Source organism: Festucalex cinctus, chromosome 10 (genome assembly GCF_051991245.1).
Source record: "Festucalex cinctus isolate MCC-2025b chromosome 10, RoL_Fcin_1.0, whole genome shotgun sequence".
NCBI classification, from domain to species: Eukaryota; Metazoa; Chordata; class Actinopteri; order Syngnathiformes; family Syngnathidae; genus Festucalex; species Festucalex cinctus.
In genome coordinates this window covers 18,241,237-18,267,972 of record NC_135420.1, presented here as the reverse complement: position 1 = coordinate 18,267,972, position 26,736 = coordinate 18,241,237, and the positions used below count along the sequence as shown (strand labels likewise).

General features: G+C 38.9%; 1 protein-coding gene across 6 annotated transcripts in view; it reads right to left on the bottom strand.

The window, feature by feature from the left end:
- LOC144026839 (cytosolic carboxypeptidase 6-like) overlaps positions 1 to 26,736 on the bottom strand; it is a 313,459-nt gene that overhangs the window by 99,122 nt on the left and 187,601 nt on the right. The window contains exon 1 of one of the 6 annotated variants that reach the window (XM_077533876.1): positions 158 to 384. The exons of the other annotated variants lie outside the window; for them this stretch is intronic. The gene's annotated coding sequence lies outside the window, so the exon portion shown is untranslated. Of the gene's footprint in view, positions 1 to 157; positions 385 to 26,736 lie in introns of those variants that run through there. 6 annotated transcript variants of the gene reach the window in all.

The window sequence follows — 26,736 nt, the reverse complement described above, 5'->3', positions numbered from 1 at the left end:
GTAGATTGTATTCACAATAGTTTTGTTTCACGTTATTGGCCGTTTCTCAATATGAAGAGTTCTGAGTATGGCCTTCCTAAAAACATACTTGAGAACATTCTTCCTAAAAATGTAATTCTCTTTGTAAATTGGAACGGTTGTGTACTTGTTCACTTACCCGCTGACTGATGTATTTCCACGATAGCAGCACAAAATGTATCCTGGGTTATTTTTGTAGACAAGCATTCACAAGCAACACCCGATGAATCCTTGGTTTAAGTTAGCTGACGGATATTCCGTGCGTTCTTGCTTTTTGCGTACTTGTACTTGGGCTGCGACTGATGTGACGTTTCACCAGATCACAAGGACAATATATGTACAGACAAGAAGGCATATTGAGGAAGGGCTATTGTCTTGTTTTCTTGTCGTGTCTTCTTAGGGCATTGTGTCCACCAATCAGCACAGGCCAGGTGTTCCTCATTGGGTCATTAGTTTGCTAACTTTGCTTGTAGTTAGTTCTTTGCTTCCTTTCGGTCTTTGTTGGATCATTGCTTTGGTGGTTATTATTATTATCGTTGTTAATTTACTTTAAAAAAAAATATATATTTTTGTTTTAATGTTTTTGAATGATTCCAAAGTACTTTGCCTTCCTTTTTATATTTCTGTTATTATTAAGAGCACACCTGCTTAGTCTCACTGATTACCAGCAATTGGGTACTATACCACATGCTAATCCAAATACTTTGACTGTAAACCCAGATAAGTAGATCTTACTTGTTGTATGAGTACTCAACTCTTGAGTAGTCACAGTATTTATGCCAAATATCTATACCACTAGTACATACCATGTATTTATTTATTTAAATTTGTTAAGTTTCATAATGCTGTTAAAATTTCTCAACAGAACATGACAGATCATTTTAAAGAAAAAAAAATATGTATCACAATATTCCTTAAAATTGCATGAAATAAATTAGGGATATTCACTATCACATAAGTTCAGATCAATACTGGTACGAGTACTCAACTCTTGAGTATATAGGCACTGATATCACAAGTACATAAAATTTGTACGTTTGTTGGTGTGTTTTTTTTTTTTTTTTTTTTTTTTTTTTTTAAATAATTTTGTGACAGTCATAATGCTGTCGGAATAAATTCAAATTCAAATTTTACCCTCCAAAAATGACAGAATTTTAGAGAAAGATTAAAAAAAAATATCCCAATATAGCATTTTCCTTATAGCTGCACGCAATTAGTGTCAAATTTCCATTCTTCTAATTTTTAGTTCCTGATCATAAAATGGCCACAGGAGTCGCAATACCTTTGGCTGGTTGGCACTGACACCGATACTTTGCATCAGTACTCACCCATCTCCTAACTCAAGATATTTAACTTGATTTAATTTAAAGCTGCTCAATGCAGGAAATTTAATTTTAAAATCACTACTGGCACGTGTGGACGAAAAATGAAACTGCACACTCCCTTCATCACGTGCACAATGCGCGCATGATGTCACATCCACAGACAGACGATGAAAAACTCAAACCCAAATTTAGTCTAAAAAAACTATTGTGAACAGCTAAGGTGTTAATCTGCTAATTAGAAGATGTTTGAGTCATAAATGGTCAATTTAAAAGGCCCTTGTAAAGATATTTTTGGACAAATGCCTAAATTGAGCAGCTTTAACTTAACGTGTTAAGCATGGGAGGCATTTATTTGTTATTTTTATGCAATTTTTATTCATCAATCCATCCAATTTTGATACAGCTTTTGCTCATGCGGGTTATAGTTGCACTGGAGTCAATCCCAGCAGACATTTTGTGGGCTGGTCATCACTAAGTCAAGGGTCATGTCTGGTTCAGCTGGTTTAAAAATAGTCAACCTCCATGGGGAGTTGGGTCATCATTTTGGTTCTTTAGCATCCTCTGCTGGCTGTAACTAAAATTGTGCATGCTGAGTATTTACAGCCAATATTGTCCACATGAATAAAACATTTAATAGGATTCAATTAAGCTTGATCAAATATTGCTAAGAACAGAGGAATCACAAAAGAGAGCGGCTGCCCACTGCCATCTCGCTGCCACACGCACGCACACACACACACTTGAGCAACAGGCCAATTGGGGTTCACCTGCCGATTTAAGCTAGAACAGACACGTTAGCTTATAACTCAAAGTGGCTAATAAACAATGCAATAAGGGCTGGTGTACAAAAGCTGCAAATAATACGCACAAGTTACACTGATCCTACAAATAACATACAGTTAGGTCTGTATTGTCATGTTGTTGTTTTTATGATTTTGCCTTCATAGACTAGCACAATGGATTTGAAATGAAAGTTCACTACATAAACAATTAAAATTGCTCAAGGGTAAGTACCATATTAAATTTGTTAAAAAAATAAATAAAAAAAGCTGAGAGATGAAACTTCAATGTGTTCATGTAAGCCAACCTCATCACAATGCAGTCACTGTGAACTGGATCAAAATATGCTTTGTATTAATCACAATTAACTCATTTAAGTGTTTTAAGGCGCCCCCGTTCGAAAGCTGTACTAAAACCGTGGATTTATTTTCCCAATCAAGCCCAGAGCAGCACTTCTATTCTGGGATGTTTATTAACGCGGCGCCTGATAAAGTTCGATCGGCGCCTCCATAAGTGGAAAGATGCAATTTTGCAAGAGAGTTAAAACCAATGAAAATTGATATTCTGACTAAAAGACAGACTGCTTGCTTTCTGTATGAATGCTGCCATCAGATTCTCGATTTACTTGTATCTATAATCACTGTTCCATATTAATTGGGATTTTTGTTTTGTAGTCCTCTGATATGACTCTGACAACCAACAAATGCGTCGGGATTTCTAATGTTTTCATCAGGACAAATAAGGTCATTAACACAATTAATCAGAAGATTGTGATGCAAAATGTCATCTTACTTAATACTTTCAAATGGGGTGAAACCATTTGTTAAAAAAAAACAAAACACTAAATTAAAATGACATAAAATATTCAAAGTCAATCCAGCCAAAAACCAATTTACCAACTTTCCTTCACTTTCTCATCTTTGCTTGATGGTTATCACAGAGGAAAGTGAGAGGGAGGGTGAGACATCATTTTGTAGCTCATTTCAAATTAATTTAAAGTCAATACAGCTGAATTATACACAGCCACCACCTGATGATATGCACCGTTTAAACAAGCATATTAGGATGTGACCTTTACTCCTGCAAGGTATTATGTCGGGAGCTATTATTATTGTTGTGATTATTATTACTAATATTTATTGTGTGCTGCACTCAATACTTTCAAACACACGATGAAGACAAAGGTTAATGCAGTTGTGATTGAAAAATCTTAGACATCATCCATCTTCTTTCAAATCCCCCCCTTTGAATACTGTTGGATAGTGTATGGTGACATCATCCCAGTAACTTAGAGAGACACACACTCACATGGGATCAGCAGCACTTTACAGCTCCCATTTTGGCCTGTATGTGTGTCTTAGTCATCCTCTCTTGGTAACAAAAGGGGGGGAGGAAAATGAGGTAAGGATGAGCTCATGGGCTCAACAAGCTCTTATGGTTCAACTGCCTGGCCCACTAAAGTCATCTTTGTGATGATGTCAGAGGTATGAGAACGCACAACAAAATTCAATAGTGGGCCCACAGTGGAGTGCAGAAGTATTTGGAGTTTTTAGGATGGTGTTTTATCCGCCACAACACTGACTTTGAAGCAAAACAATCACAACAAATATGGCTTTTGCCGTTGTATGTAGAGTACAAATAAGAGTATTTTTGAGGTTAATGGGCTATCGAAAACATAAAGATAGCAGATTAAAATTGTGGTACATTAAAAAAAAGAAGAAAAAAAAAGTCTGCCCTGACAAACTCAACAACATCAAAAAGGCTGGGAAGACCATGAAAAGAAAAGGAAAAAAAAAAACATTCATAACATTGACAGGTCAAGAATACTCTGGGGAAGGTCGGCATGACATTGTCAAAATCAAGAACAGTCAAAGCCAGATCAGAAAAGATTTCTGAAAAAAATCCTCCCACGCTGTGTTATCGATGAGAAGGGAAAAAAGTGGGTAGAATTGGCAACATTTTCCCTCAACGGGTAAGTTTATCGCCTCTTTTGATTTGCAAATGATGGCACAAACCGACATTTCGTTTTATAGTAACACTCCATTAACTCATTTGATCCCAACAATTTATAAATATGTTCTATTTTAAATATTACCAGTGTACCAAAAACATATTTATGGTATTTTTTTTATTTTTATTTTTTATGCTAGATCATACAAAATGCTTTGACGCAGCCTATGAACTGCAGACAATGGTTGAAATGGTAGTTATTACAAAAATGGCCAGCAGGTGGCAGCAGAGTATAATAGATCAACCGTGGTCATGTTGCAACAAGTTGTTTTCCCAACAGTTTTAAACAGATTTGTGAATAATCCTGAAACTTAACTATATTATAATGCTAATTACTGCAAAATGGAAACAAATAGAAATATACTTTTTTTTCCTTTTGAAAGAAGAGACTAATCTTTTGGTAGGTTCCATGTTTTTATAGCAATAAAACACAATATTCTGTGGTCCTTGCAAAAGCACAGTTGAGAGCAAATGGGATTGCTTCAGGGAAAACGACTGGAAGTGAATGAATTAATAAGTCATGCTACCATGTAGCAGCCATAGCTAATGGTGGTTTGTTTGCAGTGCTAACGCTAGCTTAATATTGGTAGCGGTGCAGTTTTGTTGAGAAACTTGAGACTAATATGATTTCTCTTTTAATTTGTGAATCATGCTTTATTCACTGTGTAATTTGATGAATGTCAGAGACCTGTTCTCCTTTAAATAATGTATATTGCATTTATGGTGTTGTTGAATAAAGTATCAAACTGTATTCCTATATGTCAAACACATCTCATACAGTACACATATAATATATCAATTCAGCATACTGAGTCACTTCAAGTTGAGAAAAAAAAAAGACTTTTTGTCTCATTTGTGCAGGAAAATGGCAAGTGGCCAGTCGAAATGTTACCGCGTCTCCACTTGCATGTCAGTGTCAGTGGGAATCTGTTTGGAAGCTGAGAGGAAAGATTGGATGGCAGCAGAGGGGTGGCGGGGCTGGGCTCGCTGTTGCGTGACCAAGGAGCCCCTGGTTAAAAATACAACAAACCAAATAAAAGATTTATTCCTCGCGAGAGCCGAGAGCCGCCTCCTCTTGAGCGGAGGCAGAGGCTACCTATGGCCACCTGCACGGGACCCACGGACCTCTCCAGCTCCTTTTAAAAGCAAGCCTACATAGATAATGCATGTCGCTTATGCTGGCACACGAATATCGATGAAGACGATATTCATGTATTCACAGTGACTCACACTAAAGCGTGATTCCTTTCCATCATGAATTCATTAGTCATTTATGAAGACCAATTAGAAAAAGCAGGTGAGATGGCCGTGAGAAGCCCTTCCTCCATTTTCCCATCACCCCTTGGGTCGAGGCTGTACGACCGCCGCACCCCACTTGTCTCCTTTTTACTACTCCGACTCTGAAGGCAATAACTGGCGCACCTGGCTGATTATGGCCTACACCGCAGCGTTGTCAAGCAGATTATAACAAAATGTCCCCTAGGTGCCACACGTTACAGCTTGGGCAGCCTTGGAGTTGGCCTTACGTGGTGTTATCAATATCCCACTGACAGTCTTCAGGTGGTTCAACTGTGACAGTCAAATAGAGAACATTCCATTGTTGCTGTTTAAAGAAGTGTTCTGAAAACAAATAATGTACATACTAGTAAACCCCAATCAGGTTGTACAGTTCAGAATTCTACTAACGTGATTATTTATCTATTTAAGGCAGCTACACTCTAAAAACAGTTGGGTCAAAAATAACCCAATTATGGGTAAAAAGAAAAATGGACAGATTCTCTACCTGAGTCAATTTGATCCAACATTTGATCAAAAATATTGTCAAATTGTGTAAAACAATCCAGAAAGTTGGGCACAAAAACAAAACAAAACAAAACAAAACAAAACAAAACAAAACAAAACAAAACAAAACAAAACAAAACAAAACAAAAATTTGGGTCAAATTGACCCAAGCAGAAGATCTCACCAAACTTTCTGGATTATTTTTTTTTTCACCAAAAAGTGGTCATTTTTGTATAAAACAACCCATATAGTTGAGTCAGACCTTCCACTTGGCTTATTTTGACCCAACTATATGGGTAAAAAAAAAAAAAGGGGCCTTTTTGTTTAAAACAACTCAGAAAGTTGGGTCAGATCTTCTTATTTGGGTCAATTTGACCCAACTTTGGGATAAAAATGGGGTCATATTGTAAAAAAACAAAGTTAGGTTAGATCATATACTTTGGTCAATTTGACCCAACTTTCTGGGTTGTTGTGCCAAAAAAAAAAAAAAAAAAAAAAAAAAAAAATTGTATAAAAGAACCCAGAAAGTTGGGTGACATCCTCTACTTGGGTCAGTTTGACCCAAATTTTTCAGTTGTTGTGCAAATAAATAAATGAAAAAGAAAAAAAAAGGAAAAAAAAAAGAAAAAAGGAAATTTTGGATAAAACAAACGGAAATTTAGTTGACATCCTCTACTTGGGTCAATTTGACCCAAATTTCTGGGTTATGAAAAAAAGAAAAAGAAAAACATATCCATCTATTTTGAGAGTATAAGTATGTACTTTTTTCTAATGTAAAATGTGCACCTTGGCTGAATACTAATTGTGAAACAATGTTCCCGTGTTGTTTTCACTGTAGAGAATGATGTGTAAATTGGAAAAAAAAAAGACACACATTTGAGAGCATATTGTAAAAAAAATAATGTTTGCCCAGGGCAGGATGATGATGTCTATGATTTTGACGATAGCTTGCCACAGACGTGTTATTAAGAAAAAACAAACAAGCAAACAAACAAACCTGGGAACTGCTAAAAAGGCAGAATATGTCCTTTCAGTTAATATCTTTAGATTTCACTATTAACACTGGACCATTCCATCAAGAACAATGATTCAGTTTTGAAAATGAATCAGAATCGTTATTGTTATTGCACCAAAATTGTTGATCATCATTCTGGAATCAATTGACTTTCTGTATGCTTACAAAAGTTTTGTGTTTTCTCTTTTGTTGGCAGGTCTAAAAGCGCTAATAAATGATTAAATTGCAGGCTTTCTTTTTATCAGGAGACAGAGAGAAGCAGCCATGGAGAAAGATGGAGCAGATAAAGGCTTAATATGAGGAGCGCAATGGCTACGATAGAAGGACAACTAAGGTCAGGCTGAAGAAAATAAGCTAGTCTTTGGTATCATAAAAGATTACCTGGATATAAGGCATGCAATAACAAGAGGGCTGAGGGGAACATAAAGTGCTGCATTGTGCTGCATTTGTTCTTTCGTATACGAAACGAGCTTGAGCAGCAATGTGCCCCGCTGTTCAACTTTGGGCCTCATAACAGCACTCAGCAATCAGCGACCCAACGGCATTAATGGCATTGTAAAAGACGGTCGCGCTGGCTTGGAGTGACTTTCTGAGACCCGTGCAAGTCTGTTGTGTGCTGTGACTTAGTTCAAACAAACCCAAGTGGATGACCCTGAGGTAGACAACCAACTGCAGACAAAATGCCTCGACAGGGCTGCCACAGGGAACTACCACTTGCCCTGTTTCATTTTGTCAATCCATGTTTTATTACCACTGCCGGAGCGTTCCAATGTCAAGAACTCTAAAGAACTACTGAGCGTTTCGAATGGAAGTCCAAAAGAAGACCAGACAAGGAAACGCCGATTAGGCCCAAGAGCCCAGTTGATGATTTCAGGGATATTGCCGTCTGTGTATTCAGTGAGCCGGTCAACATTGTAGGATGGCGCTTAGCCATGCGTACATTTGGACAAGTGGAAGCATTTTCAAATCAATTCTTTTGTTTTACCGGGAGTTAGTGGGGCGTATAGATCACTGTCTGCCGCTAAAGAGCGGTAGCCAAGAGCCCTGCTATGTCGGCTAACACACTGCAGATCATATGTAGAGGAAGGACCTAAACAAACCATTGGTCAAATTAAGAGAATGCTTATGTGATGATCCAAATCAAATCAAATCAAATCAAATCAAATATAAAACAGAAAGTAAAGCAGTAACTGAGGGTACGCTTGTACACAAACTATTCTTACCTAGGGTACACCGATTAAAATTTTCTGGACGATTACCGATTTTTAAAAAGTCTGCCAATCCCCATTTTGTTTTCCATAACCAACAGCATGCACCTAACATTTTCCTTGTTTTATTTTAAAACATTGAACAATACCTGTGAAACAACATAAACTGGTTGTTTTAACTGCACATGAAATCTGCGGTGGGATAAGAGATTGGTAGACAAGATGGGTTTTATTTTAAGGGATCCAAAATGAAAGAAATTGTGGCCCATTCCGATCTCGTTTAATAGATTCACTCCTAATTCTTACGCCGTTGTCCAAATCGGTTAATTGTGCCATTCATGTGTGAAGCATGCATCCATGCATCCACTTTCTATAGTACTTGATGTAACAATATCCAAACGTCACAAAACAATACGATCATGAAACAGATTTGCTGGTATGACTTATTTATGGGAGTGATAACCGTTGCAGTACGTCCTTTTAGAACATAGTTTTGACCATGACAGCAATAATCAGAGCAGGTTGGCTCTTTGCTTAACTTGCTTGTGTGGGTTTGTGTGGGAGTTTACTGTACAAAAAAAAAAAAAAAAAAAAAAAATATACAAATAAAACAATCATGAGCAATTAGTTCAAATAGTACAAGTAACATTAAAATCACTAATAGCACACATAAATGGTGAATCGAGTCAAATTTTGGTGAAACTCATACATTACATTTAGTTTCATTTGGCCATTAGCAGGGGTCTTAAATTTAGGTGGCCCAAACATGCCTAATCAAAATTTAACTGCACTAACAAACTAACCACTAGAGGGTGCCGGACTGTGCAAATGGTAATCAACAATATCGTAATACTACCGTGATCGTTACAATCATATAATATACTTCCTCATTAGCGTTACAATTGAGCTGGAACCAATCCCATCTTACTCTCGAGGTGGTGTACACCCTGGACTGGTCACTAATCATTTACAGGGTACACATCAACTAGCAACCATTCATATAGTCTTCGCCTAAAGTGTTTTTGCAAAGAACATGAACTCCGAGGCAAGATTCAATACTGTACACAAAAGCACAAACAATACAGCTAATATACGATCCTGCGAGGTTCCTCTTTGACCTGGCACAGAATCAGTGATGCTGTATTGACACCAGGGGAGCTATTATTGACTTAAGGACAAAGACACAGCATGCTTGAACCCTTAACACACCATTGCACTCGCACACACTCAGAGCAAGGAGGGCTCTGTCCCATCATCATTTCCCCATTGGGTTATGATTGACCCCTGCCTGATAGGGAGCAGGTGTACTGACCTGCTGTTTATCTGGAAATGCACAATCGATGACCTCTCAGTCAAAGGAGCAGAAGAGTGCAGTAAGACTTTAACAAAAAAATAAAAAGTGATAAATGCTGAATTTTTAAATGGTAAATGGACTGGGCCCGGGGTTGTTCAATTCCCGGTTATTTTAACCACGGTTTAACCCCTAACCAATGGTTAAATTCTGAACCCGCCGTTAACTAAACGGTCGCTAAATATGCGTTGTTCAAAACATGGTTAGTCACGCCGTTTGTTAACGGCGCCGTCAAAGTTAACAGTGTCGTTTACGTCACTGGTTAGCACCGATATATCCCACAATTCCTCTTTTTGTTTACTTCCGGGTCGGCGAAAGCAATGGATACTATCCAAATGACCCCTGGCCGAAAAAAAAAAAAGTTTTCTGCTGACGAAGAAAATGTTAGGAGTTTTTGTGACATTATTTATTAATTTATTTTTAAATTTATTTTTGTTTTCTCTCTGTCCATTTTTAGAACTTGTCTTAAAAAACACATTTTTTATTCTCTCTCTTTTGACTCAGCATGAGACTTGGAATTTTATGACTGCTAAGAGGTAACGTGTGCTTAACTCTTCATCAGAATAATCACCAACATCAAAGTCAAGCCCTCGATAGGCTCTTTTTCTTGCGCTCAGTGGGCATCATGAAGGCAGCATTAGCCGTGAAATCAGAGTTAATCACACTGTTAAAAAGTTAGCGGCAGTCCTTAGGTGTGATAACTTTAACTCTTTGACCGCCAAAAACGTTTAATGACGTATTCTAAAATCCTAATGAATGCCGCCAAAAACGTTAATTTGCGTTTATTACGTTTTTTTTTTTTTTTTCTCTCAATGGGAAGCACAATGACTTGCGCCTTGTCACTAAACAAAAAATATTAGTGTCAAAGTCACTGCTGTGCAAAACAATGTATCTTTTCTCTCTTATTTTTGTATTTTCACTTATATCACTCAAATGACCTAATTTCAAATGGTGATTACTAAAGAACGGAATAAGATAGAAACATATTTTTTTTTCTCATGAAAGAATGGAGTCCAACCTTTCATGTGGTATCCACAACATTTATGTCCTCATACCGCACAATATTCTGTTTGCTTTGGAAGATGAGTGAAAATGCTCCAAATCGGCTGGCACCGTTGTTTTATTTTTTTTGGAATAACGTTTGACAGTCAAAGAGTTAACAGAAAGTTAACAGCCGGTTAATGTTAACAGAGTTTTGAACAACAAGATAACGGTGCCGTTAAAGTTAACGGTCGGTTAAATCTACTTAACCAATGGTTTAAAGCTATAAACGAGTTTTGAACAACCCGGGCCCTGTATTTTATATAGTGTTTTAACTACACCATATGATGTTTTACACTGCTTCACATTCACCCATTCACACACCAGTGGTTGACTGCTGCCATAGAGGGCGCTGCAAGGTCCACTGGGATCAAATTGGGGTTAAGCATCTTGCTCAACGACACTTCAACATGATCACCGGGGGTGAGGATCGAACCCACAACCTCACGGATGGGAGATGGCCACAACAACACTGGGGGAATTCTTGTGAAATGAGGCATCATTGATTATGGCATTTCATTTGCAATGACAGGGTGAACTAAACTACATTTGTATCGATTCAGCTCCAACTTAAATTATCCTGAAAAACACTGTAGTCCAAGTATAAAGCTGAGGATTTTCCATTACATAACAAGACTTGTTCTTTTCAGGTTTGACTTAGAAATGCCTCAGTCCATAGCCAGTAATACCCTTGGCTTGATACTGTTATATTTCCATCATTTTTTTATTATGGAGTCTTCAATCATGTGTGAGAGATGGAAAATTAAAGCGGGATTGGTCCACATGGGACTTGAAGCGGCTTTCAGAGGTATCACAAAAGTTTCAAAAACTTGTACCTATCCACAGCAGTGAACTTTATTGATCGTTCTGTTATCCAGACAACACCGTTGGAGTATCAATAGACAAGACATAAGGTTGAAAAGTTCACCCATCTCTCCTCTGGACCTAATTAGAGCTGAAGGTCAACGTTCCTATCGGTTTATTGCCTTTATGGATTAAAGTGTGTTGTGTGTACTTGCAAGATGCGGACACAATTTGCGTCTTGCTGCCTTACTCCACCCCCTCCCCATTTTAAAAAGCTTTTATATTCATATTTACAATATACCCCCAAACAAATTCAAATGGCCGTTATCTTCAAGTAACCAGACAGCGGGAGACATATTAGAAAAGAAATGAAACAAAATGTTGTGTGACTAAAGCATTTTCTTCGGCATAACTTTTCCATTTAACCGAGTTTAATCAGGTATCGAAATGGAGTGCTGAATGGTTCTTTAAAGCTGAAGCAGGCTGGACTGCTGCGCGACTGGTAATTAAATGGAATAATAATTAGCTGCGTGCGGAGGAGAGAGAGCGGGAGGGCAACGAGTTTGAAGGAGCGGCGCAGAAACGCGAATGCAAACAAAAGCGCCTCGTGGAAATGAAACAGCGAGATGTGAGCAGGCGTTAAAACGGGCAACAACGCCCTCTCCAGATGTCGAAGCATTGACCAGATGTCTGCTAACTTCTAATCACGCGTATTAAAATGAGAGCCGGGATCCAGGGGTCAATATGCGCGGGAACAAAATGAGGATGTGAGAATAAATACAGTAATGATAAACAAGAAAGCTGGGTGACGTTCAAAGTAGAGCGCGAGCAAATGTGTGCTCACAGGCAGCAAAATGTAACACTTGGTTTGAAATGAGTCTGCCTGCTGCTTTTGCCATGTGACTTGGAAATCAAAAAATCCACTTAACACGAAAGCTAAACAAGGCAGCAGGAGCAGTCGTGGGTAGCTGACCTTTTGCCACTTTTCTTGTCAAAGTGACTTTGTGTTTGTAAAACGACTGGTCAAGAGGTTTAGTAGCACTACGGGAAAGTGTGTCTTAGTGCATGATAAGACCAAGGACATGAAGTCAAAATCTGAGCGAATGGAGTGCTGAGCTGAATTGATTACGAGCGATTACAAGACGGCCAAACTGTTATCTTTCAGTTTTTTGAAACACCCAACTGAAGGCCAATGGTAATCTTATGGTTCTTATAACCCACTATGATTGACTGGTGACCAGTCTAGAAGGTAGTCTAGCTTTGGCGCAAGTCAGATGGGATAAACTCCAGCCCCTGTGGTGACGTTGAATGGGATACACAATGAAGAATGTCAGGTCAGGGCGTTGGGATGCAAATTCAGAAAAGCAGCTAATGGAAAACCGAGAAGTATTTATTCAAAAGAACAAAAAAGGTAAACAACATTACAAATTTCCAAAAAACAAAAAACAAAATTCAAAGTACCAAAAAACAAACACTAGGAAAACATTCAACTTGACTTGAAGTGGAAAGAGACAGCCAACACAAATAATGAAACAGCAAAGACAAAAAAAAAAAAACTAAATACAAGCCAACTGACGAGACAACAAGTGGCTGAGGGAGCTGATTGGAAGACACGAGGGACCAGGTTGACGAACACAGGTATGAACAAAAGACCTAATGCTGCATTCGAGGAAAGTGGGAAGTCGGACTTTTCCAACTTCAAACTAGGAAGTGAGTACGGGAATGCCCCCTTGATCTCAGAAATACCACTTGCGAAGTCAGAAAAGAAAAAAAAACCAAAACAAAAAAAACGTCCCCGATTTCACCAACCGTCTTCAATATGACATCACTTTACAATGGTGAATGGTAAAACACAATTTACTCGAGTATAAAACTAGATATTTTTCTTCATTCATAAATATTCGACACAACTTCATGTAACACAACGTACGTGACAATATGCCACTTTATCCCTGCATAAAATTATACGGTGAACAACTGAACTGAATGGAATGTTTATGAAATAAGATAAATACATAAATAAAGCAAAATTGTGAGAAGGCAAGTTTTCTGGACGTCAAAATCATGACACACATCATGACATGAAAATTAAAAGCTGGTTGACAATAAAGTGGTGAAACATGGGAGATCAAGGTAGCATTTTTCTTATGTGCTAAAAAACAGAACAGTATAGGAATATGTGTTGAATTGATTATGATTATGAATATGATTAGCTGAATAGTCGACTTTACAACTTTTCCGCATCGACATTTAAAGCCTGAAATCGGCTAATCACATTTTTGCGATCTTGTGTCTTTTACAAATTCACTAATTTAAAGAGGAATTACCGTATTTTCCGCACTATAAGGTGCACCGCATTATAAGGCGCACCATCAATGAATGACATATTTTAAAACTTTTTGATATATAAGGCGCTACAGTAGAGGCTGGGGTTACGTTATGCATCCATTAGATGGTGCTGCGCTAAAGGGAATGTCAACAAAACAGTCAGATAGGTCAGTCAAATTTTATTAATAGATTACAAACCAGCTTTCTGACAACTCCATTCACTCCCAAAATGAATAAACAGCTGCTTTATTATTTTCGGTAAAGTATTGGTATTAGCTAGCGATCCAAGATGGCGGGATCTTCTGCGCATGCGCGTCACCGATCGTGCAAGGTCACCGATAGCGTCTTGACAGCGAGACCTGTTGCGGCTCAATATAGATCCATATATAAGGCGCACTGGATTATAAGGCGCATGGTCAGCTTTTGAAAAAATTGAAGGCTCTTAGGTGCGCCTTATAGTGCGGAAAATACGGTAAATGCATTATGTAATACATGGATGTCCTGTCCATGGCAACAATGTTGCCGGTGCCATTGGCACCACAGGGCATCACCTTGACGCCCGGTCAACTCCGGCAAGGTCTTCTCTCCTTCTACCGAGTCTGGGGTACACTCCCCTGAGGTCAAACAAACAAAGAAAACAGCAAAGTGGCGCATCTGTAATCACCTTAGCTACATTCAGGCTCAGACTCAAGCTCAGGGCTTTTCATTTCCTGTGCTTTCAATTTGTTTTCACAGCAGTTTTGAGCAAATTGAATTTGTTAATTAAAGCAGCAAAATGAAATGCTGAGCATTATTGACGAGATGCTAATTGGGTTATTGTGGAAATTAGACATGGGGGGGGGGGGGGGGGGTGATTTGCGGAGGGAAGGGGCTAATGCGAGGGTTGAGGGGGAGATGGCGTTTTGGGGTTTCACTAGTAGGACAAATCACATTAAAGAAGAGCACAAGCAAGGCTCTATGTCAAGTGGGTCCACTCTGGTGAGTCCAGTATTTCATATCAGTCCATTAAAAAAACAAAACAAAAAACAAACAAAAAAACTTTTGTTTTTTTGTTTTTTTTTAGTATCAGGGATTGTGGTACTAAAAAAGCTGAAATAATTAATAACAATTATTATAATTCTTCATGTAGCATGGGAACCTCCTGATGTGTACTTTGTTTGCTTAATGTATTCTGCGTATCCTCCCTTGCTAATACATCCATCAGCGCATCACACACAATCGAGTATTAAACCTCATTGCTTAACTATCTCATTGAGTCCAAGGAGCTTTGCTGAGCTCAGTACTGAGCTGCGTGTCTCCCTCCAGGCATGTTGGCCCACTGCACTGCTAATGAGAAGGATTCGCTCATTTGGCTCATTTGAGAGCCGCATGGGTGAAGGACAGAGGTGTTGGCTTGACAGGAAGGTAAGGACTGAGGGACAACGGGTGGAAAAGGGCAGCAAAACGAGCCTTAGAAACTTCGAAAAGGCAAACAGAAAAGAAGGGAGTGTTTTTTTTTTCTTTTTTTGGGGAGAGCGCAGTGGAGAGGAGACATGGTGGGGTAATAGGCTGTGGAGCAGTTGAATTAGGGGGGTGATTAAGGCACTAATTATAGAGTGGAACTTCATTGATAAGGTGTCAGACTTACTGGAATGGGCTCTATAATGTTGTAAATTCACATAATTTGTGAATGGGGAGTGTTTATGGTAATAAATGTCGCCTGTGAAAAGTGACCGACAAATTCCACTTGGCTTTACTCGCGTCAGTATGGGTGGTCGATTTTTCACTTCCTGTATTTACTTCGTTGCATGGATGTTTTGTTTTATTCTTGGGAGATGACGGCAGCAATAAAACGTACTGCAGCAAAGCGGAGAATGTAGAATAAATGCAATGTGTTAAGCTAAAATTAGCATATGAGATTTTTATCGTCATTTCTAGCAGTGCATCCTGTTATGTTACAGTGACAAGTCACCTCAAACAAAAAGTATTCAGCTGTGTTATCAGGTTGGAAATATATGAAATACCTCTTGACCAGTACAAGGGCAACCACATTTTCAAAATTAAAAACTAACTCTGTTTAGCATGGGATCAAATAGACTCTGTTTAGAGTAAAGTTTACTCTACCAGAATTTACTATGATACTTTAACTTGTGCTAACTCTATCTTGGTTGACAGTTCAACAGCTGTAAATAAAACAAAACACTGACGATCATTCAACTGTTTTTGCTCTGTCCCGGCAACTATTGGAACTGGCTGTGCTATTTTGCGCTGGTCCCGCATTGTAACGTTAGAAATAAGCTGTCAGAAAAGCTCAGCTTGTCTGACCGGCGACTGCAGAATTAGGCTAGTAGGACTACATTTCCCATGATTCCAGTGATTCAATGTGGATGAGATTGATAACACAAACGTGTATGTGAACGTAAATAGAAAGGAATTTAACAGTTAAATGCCTTTTTAATTAGTTTAACCTATGAATTGCTAAGACTAAATAAATAAATAAATAAATACATAAATAAATAAATAAATAAATAAATAAATAAATAAATAAAGGAATGACAGGGGACGCTGTGTCTTGACCTGTGTAAAAGTGTGACAAAAAAGCACTCGTGACACAATGCTCAAAATGGGACTGCGTGCCTTAGTACTTGGTTTTGTCAGTGTAAAGTGTCACTAAATATGCAGACAAGAATGTGTAAATAAATTGTTCCCAGAAGAAAATTGTTCAAACGTGTCATGGTCGGTTAATTCAAAGTACTATAGCGGCCAAAAGGAAGTATGGAAGCAACTAACAACAATCCTTGTGCAAGCAACACTGAGCTCCCTAGTAGCTTATATTTCTTGCCCTTATTATGCATGCTCATTAATTTGTTATTGGATAAGGTGTCAGCTGAACACAGCATTTTCATGTTGAAGGCTAAGACGTGCGTTGCTGTTCATAAAGTGGAAAGTAAATTTGGATGGAGAGAAAATGCAAGTCTGACATTTTGGTTGTTTAACTTGCACACACCTGGTGGCAGGGACTCACTTGTATCTTTTGGACTGGTTGTTAACACGTGTTGAATGTTTTTACGTCTGTACACAGTGATGGTTTCTTTGATGCTCAAATGATTTTGTGAGCCAAAGCAGAGTCTTTCCCAAGGTTACATCGTTGTCCTTGAACCACGCTGTCAAACAGACGGAACACACTATACAGCCTTTCGACAAAATTTCAATTTGGAACAGTTGTCGCCCATAATAACCCATTTGGAGAGGGCGAATTTGAATCCTATTCATAGCCCCCATTAGCAAATGTCCTCATCCAGGAGAGTGCACTCGGCAATGCGAATCAACCTGAAAGGGATTGAATTGTTTGGTGCCATTGTCTTTCATGCTGCCAGTAAATACATCTATCTTGTTCACAACAATTTGCGGCCCTGTGTTTGGCAATCAAAAAAAGGATACATTTGCAGGAGATATGAGAGCTGTTCTTTTGAGAGAGCTGATTACAGCAGACACCATCTGCGTGGAGCACACAGCTGCCTGCCTCATCAGAATACCTAATATTCCAATGGAGGGGCCCTAAGTACCTGGCAAACCCAAGTAGATAGATAACAAAGAGCCTATTAAATAACAGACAGAGTGGAGGTAGTGGTGGTGGGGTGGATGGGAATTAGTCTTTTAGCTCATCACGCACTCAGAGATGAGATAGCCCAGAGTTCTAATTAAAATTCTCATCGCCGTGGAAGGTGGTAATTTTGATCTGAGGAAGAGTGGTAAATTTAATGTGGAAAGGTTGTGCAAGACAAACTGACCCCTCGCTCGCTCTCGCCACTCCTTCGATCCAAATCAATGCTATCTGTCCAACCTGGGAGCTGCTCTTTGCCCTTGTTTTGCCCTCCAATTCACGAGGGGAGAACCTTCATTTACAAAACATCCCACTGAGATAATTTAAAGAAAAATCAAGGAATGTGAACATAAATAGATATGTCCATTTTATGATTAAAGAATCTCACGAGTAATTAATTTTAGTTTTTACAGACCTTGATTTGCAATGAAACATTCAGTCAAGAATACTCTTCAGCCAAGGTTACCGTATGTTTTCATAACCATGGATTTGTACATTGGTTTCTACAAGACAGTTTTCTATATATAAAGTGATTATTATTATTTTTATTCGTTTTTCATGTGATGTGAATCCTCATATAGACAGTGTCATGGTAACAAAATATAATTCTAAAGTTCTAAAACCCCTGTCAAATCTAATCCAATTTGATGATGGATATGCAGAGTCAAAGCTGTAATGCCAAACCAAGTGCAGGAAAATGCCATTAAGTATGTTCAGACATTTGTATCTATGGCAAATCCCATCAGAACAGTTTAATCTGTTGGCTTATGCATAATCATATTACCGGTACATTTTGTTCCCATGGGTTCAGAACAAACTTGTGAATGAAACTTTTCCTTCTTTACACTGTTAAGATCCATTAGTAATGGCTACATTACTCAATGATTTTGTAAATGATTGATTTCATTAGTTAAGCCTTTGGTGGAGGTGTTTGCTTGGTAACCTGTGATAGACTGTATATGCCGAACAATCAACTAGGTGCTTACTAATCAAACGTCAACTGATCAATCAACCGACCAACCAACTATTCATTGAAAACCAACCAACTATACAACCAACCACACAGCCAATTATTCAAGCAAACCAAATAACCCATCATACAACTAAGCGAACATCAATTAATTGATGACCGACTAACCGACCAACCAACCAACCAACCAACCCATTAAGACATGGACTAATCAGTGATTCATTGACCAACAACCCAACTATCTGTCTGACAACCAATATATATATATATATATATATATATATATATATATATATATATATATATATATATATATATATATTGGTAGAGCTTTTACAGGAAAAAACAACAGGCCAGTCACTAAACTAACTGAGCAACCTCTTACTTAGCAAACAGTCACCGATCAATCATTCACTGAACAGTTAAACAAGTTTCCAACCAACCAACCAGCCAGCCAACCAACCAACCAACCAACCAACCAAGCGTTCTCTGAACAATCATCCAGCTATCTGTGTAACCAACCCATCAGTCAACAAACTGACAACCTACTAACTGATCAACCAACTAACTGATCGACCAATCAACAATGTGTCTAATCAACCTATCAGTGCACTAAACACTGCCAACTGTTTACTGAACAATCAACAGACTATATGACCTTTCAATCAGCCAACTAACCAACCAACTGACAAGTGGTTCACTGACCAATAACTAGTTGTCCGTATAAGAAATTCAACAATCAACAAACCAAAGAACCACTCAATCACCAACCAAGCAACTCAGTGTGTAACCAACCTATTAGTCAAAAAATGAATCTGAAACCGACCAATTAGTCACTGAAAAACCAAGTGACCACCGGGCATTTGGGTCAGCAGTAAGCAAATTTACCAAACAACCATTTATTGACCAACCACCCAACTGTCTGTTTAACCAACCTATGATAATAATAAAAAAAAAAGAGAGCAACCACTCACTAACCAACCAACCAATGTTCTTTCTAACCAATGTATTAGTCAAGTAAACAATAATTTGTTCACTGAAATAAATGAATGTCAGGAAATCCAACAAAATCCCCAAATTTCTTGACAAACCAACAGTCGTAGCAAACCTATTCACTGACCAATAAACCAATCAGTCAACTAATTGACCAACCCACTGTCAAACCCATCGTGCACAGGAAGAAAGCAAGAGCGATAGTTAATCTATTTCCTTTCAGGAGTGAGGTTAAATTAAGTCTTATATTTGATTGCAAGCTGCACCTGTAAACAAGCTTCATTATGTACAACCGTTTTTTACAGATTACATTGTAGTTGAAAGGGGTTGTTGGAAGGCGGCAGGGAGGTCAAACAGTAATTACATGCGCTCTCTCAAATTGCTCCTTTGTTTTGCTCGTCATGTTTACCCTGGTGCTTTTATTTATCTCGCCATCTAATAGTCATTGCTCTTGTGCTCCCGCTCTCTTGCATTTCCCCTTTTCTCTGTCCTTTTTTACAGCTCATTACCCCAAAACAATTATACGCTACTAGAAAGCCTCTCAGTGGCAGCCTGCTGCTTCTTGTGCTGCTGGCTAAAATAAAAACACTCAGTGCGGAGGCAAGACGATGGATCACGGTGTCAACACCAAAGTTATCATCACCTTGCTTGATTTATTTTTCTGCAGTGCTTTTTTTCCCCCAAATGCACTTTGCAAACACACACAAAAACACAGACGTGCAAAGTTTTCTCACATGAGGATGCTTGGGGTGGTGTTAGCGGATCAACTGAATGACCATCAATCGGATAAAAAGCCTTTAGAAAAGCTGTTAAATTAAACAACCAATTTTGGCTTGTAAGTGAATGGTGAGATATTTGTTGTCGATAACCTGCTGTGAGACAGAACGGCATACTTTCATAATACCATACATATTCTTGTGTCTTATGTTTGTCTATGTCGGCCTTAAACTTTTGCCCACTGCAGAGGGAAATCAACAGTCACGCCGTATGTGAGACTAAAACTGCTACTTAATGTCTAATTAAACTGAAAAGTGTTGGTATTCAAAGAAGCACACGATAAAGTATAAATATCTCGGGGTCAAACATTATGAATTCTTTCAGTTAGTCTTTCCCATGGCCGCAAAAACAGAAGCTTTAATTGCCATAAATACACTCTAATTAACAGGCCAGAGATCCTGTGATGATTTCTTGTTCCTATTCTGCCCACACTTAATAGCAAAATCTACCATTTACAGCTCACCGTAGTTAGTGGTTAATTGTAAGTGCTTGAGTAAAAGATTGAGGCGGGTTATACGCAGCAAATGGTAATACCGCAGAGGTAAACCTCCTCTCTCTCGTCATACGTGTTTGCCAATGCAGCTTTACAAAAATGCAACCCAGGGGTGCACTGATGATGGAAAACCTTTGCTGGGATCAAGCACTCAAATCAAACCATTCGCGCAAACCATCTTCAAGCCGTCTCCACAGAGTGACTTCCTTATAAACCGGTTGCTCCCGTGCATCTCTTTGCCCTTACCTCACCTCAGGTCTAACTCTACTGTTTGAATCTAACTTCAGACGACCTTTTAATCAATTAATGATAGTTTTCAATGGGTCACATGGGTGTTAACTGGGTCATTTTAATTATGAACACACTTGGTGAATTTGCCTGCATGAAATGAAGAGAACTATTTACAGACCATAGGTCCTTGAGTGCCAGCAGTCCTGCATGTTTTAGAGGTTTCCCTATGATTTTTTAAGACTTATGGTTTAGACTGAGCATAAACTAACTAGCCTATTGAATCAGCATGGTGACAACTTTTCATGCCACTTTGCAATTTATGTAAACCAAATGTAGTCCTTTTTCATTTTTGCAGGGTTATCAACCATCCCACAATCCAATCAACCAATCAGGCAACCAATCATCAATCTGAGACAGATCAACAAACTAACACAATAGTCAACCAAACCAATTAACCAATCTACCATTGCACCAACCTATCAATTGCCAAGCCAATCAACTGCCAGAGATCCGGACAAATAACCAACCAATGAAACCAGACTACCAACTCATCAACCAATGGAAACCAACCAACCAACCAACCAACCAACCAAGTTTTGTTGCTGAATGACGGAACTGACGGATTGCCCACCATTGGTCTGTCGTCCTCAAGTTGTGGTGATGAAATGATGATGGAAGTGTGGTTACAATAAAATGATGGACTGGTGATTACTGTTGCGTTTGGGTTGAAATATTGATGGGCTGACGATGACGGAAGGGTGCTTTGTATTGGCTATTATTTATTTTGTAAACAGTTGCGTGTTTGATCAAACTGTCACCATGTAAATGTATCAGTAGACCTACTTCTAAGTAAAATAAAGAACAGGTTTTTTTTTAAAAAAAAAGGGTTTTCACAGACCATCATTGAGCGTGTAAAACATGTGCTGTATGTAACGCAAAATGGTAAAAGACATCCGCCGCTAACAATTCAAGCTGTTCAACTTGAGCATCAACAGTCTAGTCAGCCAGCCAGCCGAGAGCAGTCCGTGTCAGGGATGAGACAAGGCCATAATCCAATTCTGGATTTTACACGGCGTCATGCCTTTGCTTTTGACAGCATGATTGATGTGTATGTAAATGTGCTTTGAGGAAGGCTGTGAGCGGCAAGTTAAAGCAGACATTTAGGGCTGCCCTGTCAAAGATGAATGCAAGGAAGGAAAGAGAGGAGGAATGAATTCAAAATAAAGACAACTATTGATCCATGAAAGGAAGAAGATGGACACCAGAAGAGGCTTGGACAAGACGTCAGCTACCTCTTGAGCATCGTTCTGAATTCATTGGGAGGCAGTTTGACAGCTTCACAAAGGCGGACTATGGGGATCTCTATCGGACATGTTCCAAACCGCAAAAGGTTACTGCCGTTTTAAGTACCCTTTCTATTGTCCTTCCTCACCCTTGATCCTACTCTTCCCTGCGCTGTTCTGTCATTTAATAGAGACGAAAGCAATGAAGCCAAGACTTAATATGGAAGGAATTTCTCCTGAAGACAATGCGCTGTGTGTAAAAGTGCACAACCGGCATACCTTCTGCAACATGTGAACCGTGAAATTTAGCAACTTCAGTGGGTGACTGAAGTGGGGAATCTCAAGCGTGCTCACCTGTTTCCACAGCAACCGAGGAAGAGGGTGAAAAGGATGGAGTTGGAAAGAATCGTCTCATTGCTCATACAAACATCTTGCAATCATCAGTCATTGGACCGAGTCCTTCCTTTACAACTTGGTATGCAGGCACTAGACTGCGTAAGTGGCACAAGTAATCCATTATCCAAAGAAGCAGGCTGGATGCATTTATTTTCTGTCCTTCATGATGGACAGTTGTGTTGATGTTGACTTGAAATGATCGGACAAAATCCATCGATTAGTGTGACAAATTTGACAAGTGACTGTTTTGTGACACTGGCAACTTTTGAAGTGAATAGATGAGTGATGGTACTTGTACACCCTATTGTGACCATTATTTAGCTGGATTTTGAATTTCCAGGTTTACTTTGCTCACCATAAGTTAGTAGTGTCGGTTTTCAACTTTAAACTTCACTTATACCATCGAGAAATGATGAAAACTGCACTGCATTGGATGGATCAGTCGGAAAAAAAAAAGATGCTAACAAATAGTAACAATTGAGGGGAAGAAGGGTTTCTGGGAGCAAGAAAATGGACCATTGTGGAAGGAAATTGTCGTATATTACTTTAGCATCCAGTGCTAATACAGCATGCAAAGCTAATGTTAGCATGTGTATCTATTTTCTGTGCACAAAAACATTTCAGTGGCACCAATGGGTCGGCTCGCACATTAGGTGAGATAGGCAGATGCTAAGGATGCCGTGGACTCTAGGGGGCGCCAAAACTCAGGTGAAAATTCGTCTTCAATAAAATTATATTCAAACTACAGTAATTATTACTATGAAGTATTAACTCTTAATTTCAAGCAAAAAGGAAAGACGATACAATTTAAATTAATCTAAACAATCAAATACCAAAATGAAATAATTTTAAATCAACATTCCTACAGAGACGGAGTGGCATTTAACTCTTGAGTTAATTGGGTTATTGCTGTACGTTTCAAAATGTATTATTCTGGTAGTCGCGCTTTAGGTGTTATATGAAAATGAAACGATTCCATGATTGAGCAACAAAATTTGAAATACCGTCAATCAATTTTTTCGTAAAATAATATTTGATATTAAAAAGCAATAAAAGCATATCAAATAAATTATTTAACACTACCCTAAAAGTTACAACAACTGTGACAGACTCATTTGTTGTGGAGAAAAGTGTTAAATTGTGTGACGTTATCTTGTATATTAATATCTTGTAAGCAGATGTAAATTATCGATGGAGGAGGACGCCAAATAAAATCTCGCCAGTGTCAAAGGTGAGTGGAAAATTATGATCATGAGTTGTGGCAATGCAAATGCAGTTAACGTAAATATGCTTTAGTCACCCAAACTAATTTCGAACATCTTTATTTTTTCCATGCCATGTGTTTGCCATAGTTTTGACAACAAGGCCTGCAATTCCCTGCAAGGCTTGCTCACTCATTATAGCGTGCACACGGGTTTGACATCAGAGAGATGCTTCATTTGTCACATTTCTACGACATCTCAAAAGCATGAGGCAACCAAATGGAAACTGAAAACATTTTCTTTGACAGTTTTTTTTTTTTTTTTTTTTTAGGAAAGAACCCTGAAAAGCAACGGGAAATGATTTTTTAATTTCCCGTTAAATGTTTTCAGAAGATAAAGAAATGAGCAAGACAGAAAGAAATATCCTGTCAACTCCCCTACGGCATTTGCTTCCCAGTGGACACTGCACTCTGTTCTGCTGAGGCGATGATGAAAACCAGGCCACAATTCTTTCAGTGAGCCTGAGACCTGCTCAAGACAATCAAGTGACTGAACACGGGCACTAAATCACAATATGAAGGTGCAGAGGTGTCCAGATGAAGAGGCACGGCACCTTATAAGAGAGACAGAGATACTGGCATCCATCTCCCTCACACACTAAAAAAATAAAAAAAATGAAATATATTTTGTCCATCTGGGGAGTGGAACAATGAAGAACAGTCAAGAAAAAAAGAAGAGTCTGGAACGAGAGCAAGGCGGGTCCATGTTTGGGAGGGCGTGAGAAGATCAGCCGCTTGGCTGGACCAGTTTGTTATCGGCGTTCTACAGGACCTGCCAGGGTGCGCCGAGCTGCTGGTCCGAGTCAGAGGGGCCGACCCGGAGGGAGGGTGAAGAGTCACAACTCGAAACTAAGCATTCGGGGGAAAGCCCAACAGATGGCAGAATAACGAGAAGCAAGAGGAAACAGAAGAAGTGGCAAGAACAATTAACATTATTTGGCATGTAAGTGCATAAAAACGTTCATACCCTGTAAGAGTACACTTGAAGGGCAATCCTGCAACAAGCAATAAGTGGATGCTGAGAGCTCCTCGCATGGAGTGAGGTCAAGGATTCATTGTCATGCGGACTAATGGAATAAGTTTGCAGCTCACCTGCGGCCCTCATGAGGACCACCATTTTATGGAAAATAGATGAATGGATGGTTTTGTAGTGGCCTGTTGGTGGTGTCGTGGTTCACGGAGCACAGGCTCCAGCACACTTCCTGCTAGGAAATACGTTGTTTGCTTAATCCAGCTTATATGGACCATTGCATCCATAGACATTTGCATCCCTAAAAACAAAAAAACAAAAATCAAATGCACAATAAAATTAACTATAAAATATATATTTTTAGCAAAGTGTAGTATATAACACATTTAAGTTATCTAGAAGACTATAAAGAAAAAAAAAAGCAATTGTTGCCTGTCCATGCTTCTAATAATTCAATGTTACCATAAAATGTAATAAGGAATATAGGAACTCATTGGCAGTCATCTCTTGGGTAGTCACCAATACCGATACCAAGTACAGATACCACTAGTAGTTTTGATGCATACAATTTCCCAACAAAAGAATGAAAACAATGACAGATATTTGTAAAGAAAAAAAAAAGACCTATCACAATATAGAAGTTGTTTCTTCAAATTGCATGACATTAATAAATTTTCTATTGTTATTTATAGTTCCTGATCCTACAACCACCACAAGAGGGCACTAACACTGGTATCAGCCACTGTCATGAATACCGTATACCTTGGAATATGGCCTGATATCCGTACTCACGTTTTAATCCCAAAAATGTATAAATATGTTCTATTGTAAATGTTTTAAGTGTCCCAAAGACGTATTTATACGTTTTTTAGTTTAGTTTTTTAGTTTTTTTTTTATGCTAGAGCATACAGAAGGCTTTGATGCAGCCTACACAGTTAGTTATTACACAAATGGCCAGCAGGTGGCAGCAGAGTATAAGAGATCAACCAGAGCCATGTTGAGAAAAAGCTCTTTCCCCCACCGTTTTAAACACATTTGTGAATAATGATGAAACTTAGTTATATTCTAATGCTAATTGTTGAAAAACTGAAACAGATAGAAATATACTTTTTCTGATGAAAGAAGAGACTTTAATCTTTCTCTTGGTAGGGTCCATGTTTTTATAATAATAGAACACAATATTCTGTGGGCCTTGCAAATCTAGTAAAACAGCCGAGAGTGAAGGGGGTTGCTTCTGTGAAAATGGCTGGGAGTCAATGAGTTCATATGTGTATTATCAGATTTTGTGTTTAAAGACAATGAATGAAATGAAGAAAATGGAATGGCCCATATATGGATTTCCAATTGTTCCTGTGCTATTTGGATTCGATTAGGGAAAGTGAGCATGTCAAAAGGCTTGTTGTCTGCAAGTAACTTTTGACAACTCCTGCACATGGCGGATATGTGTTCAGACATAGGAGGGAGAAATGGCGTGCAGCCATGTAGAAAGAGAACGCTGTTAGTGGTGTTATTAACCGGCTCCTGTGTTTTCCTCCTCTCAGCTGTGTTATTCAGAGCATGGCGTCCTCAAGATAGAAAGACAGGCGGACAGGCAGACGGACGCTTCTCGCTTAGAAATATGTTTTTTGCCCATTTAAAACAAATTAGGTTTCCCTCAAAGAGAATTTCAAGCATGGCTGCCTTTGGGGGGCAAGCAACTCTCTTTTCATTAATTTTCATTCTTTCCCCCTGAACAAATGATCTACAGTATCGCTCGCTCTGCATTCCTCTCCCTGTCATTCCCCCCCTCTCTTGTTTTCTCCCCCTTTCCTTTGCCACCTTCCTCTCGCTTGCTGGTAAATTTGGGCCAGGCAATGGAAAGCAATTACACTGTCAGATAGGTGTATTCTGATTTATTAAAAGCCTTGAATGCTATCTGTTTGCTTCTCCTCTTTGTTTCCCCCCCCAAGGGACACGAGACGCCCGCCCGCCGACGCCCCAAATGAGATGGAGTGAGCGCTCCCTCCGCAGCGCTCCATCCTGGGAGTCATCTAGCAAACGGGCAGAGTAAATATCCAGTGGCAGAAGAGGACAGATCGACGAGTGGAACAGCTGCAAGGGTGGCAATAGAATAACCT